Below are 9,365 nucleotides of genomic sequence, written 5' to 3'. Positions count from 1 at the left end.
TCTTTGGCCACCAATCATGTTCTATCATGTGAGTAGTGTTTAGGGATTCATGGTCAACTAAGAACTGGGTTACATTTGAACTGTGTTGAGTGAAATTCATCAGATTTAATTTTTCTTTTATCCATGGAAATCAAACTCAAGTAATTAACGAAAAAAATTTGAACTGGGTTACATTTCTTTTTGTTATTTAGGTTAGACTATAGATTCTCTCTGAGTGAGTTGTTTCTGTCCTAGTAGGAAGATTTGTTATATTTTTCCCCAGAATATCATATGTTTCCAAGTTTACTCAAACAATATTTTTCCTTTTTTGGTAAAATCCATAGCTTTTATCACAAATTCACACAAATCATATCATCACCATGTTTTCTGTCAAACCTTATCCACCTCCTTAACCATATAATATCAACCATATATCCAGAATGAAAACACAATCAACCATATCCCCATAATCCCACCTTTTCCTCATTCCTTTCCCATTTTAATCCAAACTATCCTCACCCAATCTAAACCTAAACCTATCTAGCGTACCTCTAAACCTTTACCTCGCTTATCCTTATCAACCAACACTTTTCTTGTCACCCTACCTAGTGGCTAGTATTATGAAAATCAACCTGGCCGATGTACTGAGTCAAGGGATCAAAAGTCCAAAGTCCAACTGGTGGATCACTTATTGACCTGGTTGATCTTATATATATAATTAAAGAATATATGTAATGCATCTAACAAATTATGATTAATCTTTATTTTTATACTCCAAAATTAAATTCATTACCATGATCAAACTATAAATATTATATAATCATTTATACTCTAAATTATTTTGTGGGTATTATCATTAAATAACCAAGAAAACTCTTATTTTTCAGGATTAAATACAAAAGTTATCAGATGATCATAAAAAATCTAGTGAAGATTTATAAAAAACATAAATATTAAATCATATCATAATCAATACGATAATAATTAGTTATTATATATTGTTATCAAGATAAAAAGAAAAAAAATAATAGAAGCATATTATATGTTATTCAATAATTAATTATTATTAATTGAACATGTTGTAGGAGTTGTAAAATAAATAAAAATCAAATAACACACACACACACACACACACACACACACACACACACACACACACACACACACACACACACACACACACACACACACACACACACACACACACACACACACACATATATATATATATAAACACATACACACACACACACACACACACACACACACACACACACACACACATATTAAAAAATTTCTCAGCCCGGGTCGAACTGAGCCAACTTGGTCCAGGTGACCGATTTTTATCAAACTCGGTCGGGTCAAAGTAGGCCAAACTGGGTCGTTTGCTTTTCCGGTCCTACATCCTAATTGGACTGCCTAAGGCACTATAAGATATGGGGAGCAACATGAAGACTTTGCCTTGAAGCTTAAAGAAACTTGAAGAAGTTTTGTCTTTTACATTCCAAACTTTCTTGAGTGACATTTGTATTAATTGTTGTATTGTGTCTTAGTCTTTATCTTTTCATATGTGCATCATGCATCATCATGTAGTAGTAAGAAGAAAGGTTGTAAAGTAAGAAAATTTCTCAGTGCTTAAAACTCTCTGTTTTAATCGATTACAAGCGTGATCGTAATCGATTACACAAGTGTTTGTAGCTTATAGATAAGTTTCTTGTATCGGTTACTAGGTGATCATAATCGATTACTTCTCTCTTAAAAGTGTTTAAAAAATGATCAAGAACATTTTAATCGATCACATCAAGAATTTAATCAATTATATTGTTCTTTAAAGTTTTCCAATTTTTGGAAGGAACACTTTAATCCATTGAAATGATAATATAATCGATTACTTCTTCGAAATAATCGATTACATTGTATATTTAATCGATTATAGGTGGTTATAACCTTTTTCTCTATAAATAACCACCTTGTGATCTCACTTTAGAGTGGAAAAATAAGTGCAAAATTAGTATGAGCTGAAGTAAGTGATACAAAAAGAGAAGATAAAGTTCTTAGATACAGTGTGACTCACAACTTCAAAACTTTGACTATGAAGATCATATTGTGAAAAGTGAGTTGTGAATTTATATTGAGTTTAAGAAGGCACTCATTCATTCATGCAAGGTTCTTGCGTATGATTGATCAGGTTGTGTCTTTCTATGACTCTGTTTTTCGTGTACATTATTAGTATATGCATGAATTTCTGAAGGCATGCTAGAATAGGTTTTCCTAGTTTTGGCTAAGGATAGGTTTCTCTTAGGCTCTTATTCATAGAGGACCCTAGGATTGGGTACCTTAGTCTCTTTTTCTAGGGTAAGAACTGATATTGCTTGTAAGAATTCTATATGCATAGTGAAAATCTAATTTGGATTGGATTAGATAACTAGATTAGCTTCTCTAGAGATAAAGAGTGAACTAATATAAAAAATTGGTGTACATCTTCTCTTGATCTCATCTTTCGTTCTCATTCTGGTCTTGATCAATTTACTAAGGTTAAAGAAAATATCTTTTTGAAGAAAGAACTTTAACAAAGGATTTTGTGTAAGGGTGATTGATTAAATATTGGTTTATCAAAAGTTTGTGATATGATCCATGAAAAAAAGTTTTTTTACTCTAGTTTTTAAAAGTCTATTTTGATTTAGAAACCAATTCACCCCCCTCTTGGTTTGTGAGTTCCACCATCTTTTTCAGGCATCGGGCCTTGATTGAACTGATTTGACTGGTTGGGCTGAACCTATTTTTATAACTATGACCCTACCCCTATCACATGGAGAAGATGTTGAAGTTGAGATTCCTTTTGTAGTCGTAAAAAAGGATCAAGTTGATTTTTCCCTAAGCCTTGTTGGAATATTCTTAACAAACAAAACCATATGTTTTCATATCATGTAAGAAAGGTTGTCTAGCATATGAAGGCCAATTAGAGGTCTCATCATCACAGAGATGGAATGGAACTGCTTTCTTTTTTGTTTCTACCATCAGGTTGGCATACAGAGGATCATCAAAGGAAGACCTTGGAGCTTCGATAAGCACACCCTCATCCTAAGCGTCATCAAAAAAGGATAATTACCAAACAACGTGCCACTTTTTTGTGTACCTTTTTGGGTGCAAGTCCATAACCTACCCATAGGCTTCATGTCAAATGCAGTAGGAGAAAGCATTGAAAAATCCTTGGGTAAATTCTGTGAGTATGACACCAAAAATAGTAGCAACGTCTGGAAACTCTTAATCCAAATTAGGATTCTAATTGATGTTCGTTTTTTTGCTTCAAAGGGTAAGGAAAATCAAGAGAGCTGGAGGTGAGCTAGTAGAAGTGGGCTTAAAGTATTAATGCCTAAGAAATTTTTGCTACCTATGTGGTCTCATTGGACATACAAATGAGTTGTGTGAAAAGATTTTATCTATTACCGAGGATGAAGGAACCTGACAATGGAGTTCTAACATCAAGGCAGATGTTAGAAACGTTGCAAGAATAGGAGGAGGACATTGGTTTCGTGATAACGAGCAAGACAATCAGGGCTTTATGGCAACATTTATGGCTACCAAGTCCATTGTGCAGGGAGACAACAACATTAACTATGGTGGGATAGATGACTTTAGTGTCAATAATAAGGAGAGTAATAAAGATATGGAGTATTCGATGGGTGTCTACAAGAATCCGAAACTGATTGTTCCTAAATTAGTTACTCAATCATTTAAAACGCAACCAATAAATCATTTTGAAGTAACGATTACGGAAGATGATCCAATTATTGCATTAAATGTTGCAAACAAAAAGATAAGGTTTGAAAATGTCATCAATGACAACAACTAGCCACTAAATGCCCACGTTAATACCCCTATCCCATCTACCACACCACTATCTCTCTCCTTAGCCACATCCCCCAATCTAAACATGTTGACCTCACCCATCCAAACCCTACAACACCATACACTTAAGCATTTATATCCATACCTTAACCCCACAACCATCCCAACCTCTCAAACAAAACACCTTTTTAATAGCGGGCCCTGGCAAAAAGGTCTGTTAGGGCCAATGAGTTTCCTCAGTTGGAATTGTTGGGGTCTAAGTAGCCCGAGTGCAATTCAGTCCATCCATGACCTTGTTAGAACCCACCATTTAGACATAATTTTCTTTTTTGAAACTCTAGTTCCCCACCACATTGAGGAAACAAAAAAACCTCATCCTCTTTGATGGTTGTTTTGTTAACCCTAGAGGCAGAAGTGGTGGCCTTGCTATCCTCTAGAGGCAACCCTATGTAATATCAAAAGCTTCTCTACAAATTTTATTGACACTGAAATCCATAAGATTGGAGAACCAACTTAGCATCTCATAGGTATCTATGGTATCCAAGACAGACACAAAAGGTGAGATTCTTAGGACATTCTAAGGCACATTTCAAGCCTTTCTCCTCCCCCCTAGTGCATCTTTGGTTACTTCAACGACATCTTTTCACAAGATGATAATTGTGGTATCCATGACTAGCCAAACTGGCTTATACAAGGTTTCAAAGAGGTTGTCTCAGATTGTAACCTTCATGATGATCCAATGGAAGGCTACAAATACACTTGGACTAGAAGAAAAGGCAAGCCAAATGGTGTTGAGGAAACAATTGATAGCGCTCCAACAAATATTGAATGGTTTGATAAGTTCCCAAACTTTTGCCTCGTTAATGCCATTTCCACCAAGTCTGACTACTCGTAACGGTTGCTTAAACAAAACTTTCAGAAAGCGCTTCCATTTTGAGAACTCGGATCTTTCCACACTCATTGAGCATGGTTGGAATGCTCCCCCAAATTCTGATCTTATCTCCAAGATAAGAAGCTGTACGAAAGAGATGCACCAATGGGGAAAAGATCTTTGAAATGAGTACAAGGAAGAAATTGAAAAATGTCGTAAGGAACTTGAATGGATTTGTGAATTCAATGATGAGAATTTTGTCCAGCAACATGAAGCTATGTGTGAAAAGCATAGAAATTTAATTGCTTAAGAGGAGGCGCATCGGAAGCAAAGAGCAAAGGTTCATTGGCTAAAACATGGTGATATTAACTCTAGATTTTTTTTTCACTTTTTTGCCACAACCAGGAAAAAGATGAATACTATCTCAACCATTACGAGTGGCAATGGTAATCTTTTTAACAACCACAAACAAATTAGCAATGTTGCAAAACACTACTTTGAAAATATTTATTGTAATGATGTTGTTGATTTTACTTCTGTTATCAATTTAACAATGTTCTTTAAACATGCAAGACACAATTGATTGCAACAAAATAAATAAGATAAGGGAAGAGAGAATGCAAACACAATTTTATACTGGTTCGGCCACTTCCCGTGCCTACATCCAGTACTCAAGCAACCCAGTTGAGATTTCCACTATCTTTGTAAAATCCTTTACAAAGTCTGAACCACGCAGGGACAACCCATCCCTTGTGTTCAGATGCTTTACAACAAGAGACTCACAGTCTCTTAGCCAATCTCATTGAATAATAAGAATGGAAGAAGAATTCTCTCTTCAAGAGAAGAATATTACAATGAAGATCATGTAAGAATCCTTATAGATTTTGCAAGTGTTTGGCCAATAATTTCTTTTGAGAGAGCATTTGACAATGAAGTTCTTTTGGAATCTCTCTCATTGTCTTTTGAGAGGATAAGACATTTTTGCCAAGCAAAAAATCTCTCAATCTTTTGAGAGGATAAAAAATTTTGATCAATCAAAACTCTCTCATAAAATTCGTGTCCAAGTCACCTATTTATAGGCCTTTGATGGCCATTCACAAATCTAATGAAAAGATGTGACTGTTGGCAGATTTTCTGAAAACTTTCCACTGGTAATCGATTACAATGTTTGTGTAATCGATTACACAATTATAATTTGAAGGGTTATGACTTTTGAATTTGAATTTCCAAAGTTTCGTTGCTGGTAATCGATTACAAACATATATGGTAATCGATTACATGTTGAAAATTCAAATCAAAACCTTTTTCAATAGCTATTTCTCAACCCTGTCTTCTGGTAATCGATTACACTTCCTGGTAATCGATTACCAGAGCCTTGCATGTCTTGAAAGCACTTTGTTTTAAGGCAAGGCTTGGTCTTTAGTGAATCTTGAAACAAGGCTTTGTTTGTTGAAGCAATCTTGAATTATTCTTGAAGCAAATGCTTATCTTTTGAAGCAGCTTTGTTAGATTCTTCTTTGACATCATCAAAATCATGTATACATACATTCACACCTTCTCTATATTGGAATTCAAAGCAACCCTTTTTGAGATGGATTCTAATAAATAACATGGACTAGATGGCCTCAATCCTGCTTTTTATAAATAAGGCTAAAATATGTTTTTCATCCCTATAAATATCGAAATGTTTGAAATCTATCTCTACAAAATTTTGAGTATGTTTTTCATCCTTACAAAATGAAAATATTTGATATTTTGACTTGGAGTTGGATTTAGGATATCTAATCCTTCGTGTTAATATCAGGTCCTTGCCACATGTCAACTAGAACTTGACATGTCGACCCGCTGACATTGACACGAAGGATTGGATCTTTTGAATCCAACTCTAAGCTAAAATGTCACACATTTACATTTTGCAAGGACAAAAAAAATACTAAAAAATTTTGCAAGGATGAATTCCGAATGTTTAGATGCTTATAGGGACGAAAAACATATTTTAGCCTATAAACAATTTTGGCACTTCTGTGGACCTGAGATTTTTCCTATGTAAATCACTGACTAGAAACTGGCCATCTACCCAAACAAATAAACGAAACCTCTATAGCCCTTATACCAAAAACCATGAAAGACTACAAACCCATCTCCCTATGCAATGTGATCTACAAAATTATATCCAAAACCCGTGCCAATCGCCTCAAACTCCTCCTTCCAAAATGCATCTCCCCCGCCCAATAAAATTTTATTGAAGAATGTTCAATCCTTGACAACGTTATGATGCATATGAAATCAAACATCACATAAAATGCAAGACAAGAGGCAAAAGGGGTGAACTAGCCTTTAAGATTGACATCAATAATGTCTTTGATGGAGTCTAGAGGTACTACCTCCTAGCAGTCATGGCCAAAATGGGTTTTGCTAAAAAAAAATTGTTTTTTGTTTTGTAGGATTTAAGACATGGAAGTAGAAAATTTGAAGGCCATACTTGACACTTATGGCAAAGCATTTGGCCAATTGATAAATCTCAACAAATCTGAATTTTCTTCATTCTCTTAGACAAAGGCTATCACTAGAACCATGAGCAAGAGGCTCCAAGAAGATTGGGCTAGAGCTGCTGAAGAAGGCCCTAGGGTTCTCATGAACCTTAGGGTAGATTTCTGAGCCCATGGGCCAAGGTTGGGTCCAATTATCTTTGTACATATTAGACTAGGATGTCATTATATTTGGTCCTTGTATATAGGGCTCCATATTGTAGGTAGGGTACCCTAGAAATATAGGATTTTTCAGCCCTTGTATTTTTGGGCACCTAGACTAGTTTTTGTATTAGGGGTAGTTTTGTAATTTCACATGCACTAAGTGGATATTTGATGTGTGTGGTTGGAAATAAATTTAATTGAATTGGTAGAAGCCCAATCCAATTAAATTTTAGAGGGGGAGGTGAGCATTTGCTTACTACACCCCATTGCCACATCATATAGTCACACTTTGTGCATGTCCTTCATGCTTTTCATGCCTCATGACACCTAAGCACACTTAGTGGAGAATCTTGTAATTGATCTTGGATTAGTGGGCTGAACCATAACTAAAATTCACTAATCATAATTAGTGAAATTTTGGCTCCAAAGTTTGGCTCCACAAATTCAATTTCAAATTCAAGTGAAATTTGAATTTCCCTCCAATTTTGTGTGACACTTAGGCTATAAATAGAGGTCATGTGTGTGTATTTTTTTGAACTTTGATCATTTGAATATTAACTTCAGATTTCAGAGCTCCTTTTGAGCACAAAATTTCGTGCTCTTCTCTCCCTCTCCCTTCATTCATCTCCTTCTTCCTCCAAGCTCTTATCCATGGCCTCCTATGGTGGTGAGCTTCTTCTAGACTCATCTTCTCCTTGAAGTGGCGTCTCCTCTCTCTCTTCCTTCTCCATTCCGCTGCCATTTATCTTCCAAGAAGCAAAGGAATCCATTGATGAAGAAGATCCTAGGCCTACAAGCTCCAATGGAGCTTGCATCATGTGGTATCAAGAGCATTTTCATCTAGGTGATGTTCTTTTGCTTCCTCTATCTTTTTGTTCGGTGAATTCTCTTTAATTCCTTGTTTTTCATCTTATTCTCCATGTATATCCTCCATTGTCTTGTGGTTTTGTGCTGTTTAGAGTAGATTCAAAAAAAAATAAACCGATTAAATCTTAGATCTACACTTGTTCTTGCATTTCTATGGTTCAAATTTTGTAGATCTACTCTTGAATCTTGTTTTTGTGTTGATTTTAGGTTCTATCAATTTTCATTCATAATATTCTTGTGCTGAACCTTTAGATCTAAATTTTGTTCCAAAATATTGATTAGAAAAAAAAAAACACAAAAATCTAAGTGTAAATCACTTAATCCATGTTGTCTTAGAGTCATGTTTAGTCATAGTAATTGTCACATTATGCTCTAAGTTTGTGTTGAATTTTTATTTTTTTATTGAATTCTAGATACATTTGTTCATGTATTCTTCTCATTCTTAGCCTATCTTTTGAATTTTGAGTCTAATTCATGCATGTTATTTAGTTCATAACATGTTCTAAATCAATTCCTAGAAGTAGTCTTGTTCTTGAACTTTTTTTTTGCTTTCTAAGTTTCCTACATGATGCCTATGATGAAGTTGAGTTGTGGTGCTGAGTTGTGGCTGGATTTGTGAATCAAAATAAGTCTTAAGCTCTCTTTAATTGTGTTATTCAAGATAATTGAGCATAAGCAAACACAAATTGTAACTATCCAAGCCTTAAGCAACATAAACACTACTCTTGATTTCTAGGCTGAAATCGCTGGTGCTGGCAGCTTGAACATACAAACTTGTATAAATTACTGGGAATTGGTCACTACGTTTTTTGAGCTGAAACTTTTACTGAATTTTTTAGACATCTGGACCAAAATTATAAAAAAAGAACAAAGCGATTTGGATTAAAGGAAAAAATAATAAAAATCTCACAAGTTGGCAGAAAAATCAGTGTCCAGAAAAAAAAAAAGAAAAGTGAAAGGAAAGTGTGCTTGTTGTTTTGGCTCAAAATTTGTTCTATAATTGGTGCCTATTTTATACCAATCCTAGTTCTGAAATTTCAATTGAAAATTATTGTGAAAACAAGTGCCAAAACTAGAGGTTTCTTGAGTTTTTTTTTTTTAGAGTT

Source organism: Glycine soja, chromosome 11 (assembly GCF_004193775.1).
Source record: "Glycine soja cultivar W05 chromosome 11, ASM419377v2, whole genome shotgun sequence".
NCBI lineage: Eukaryota > Viridiplantae > Streptophyta > Magnoliopsida > Fabales > Fabaceae > Glycine > Glycine soja.
Note: the sequence above shows the minus strand (reverse complement) of the source record.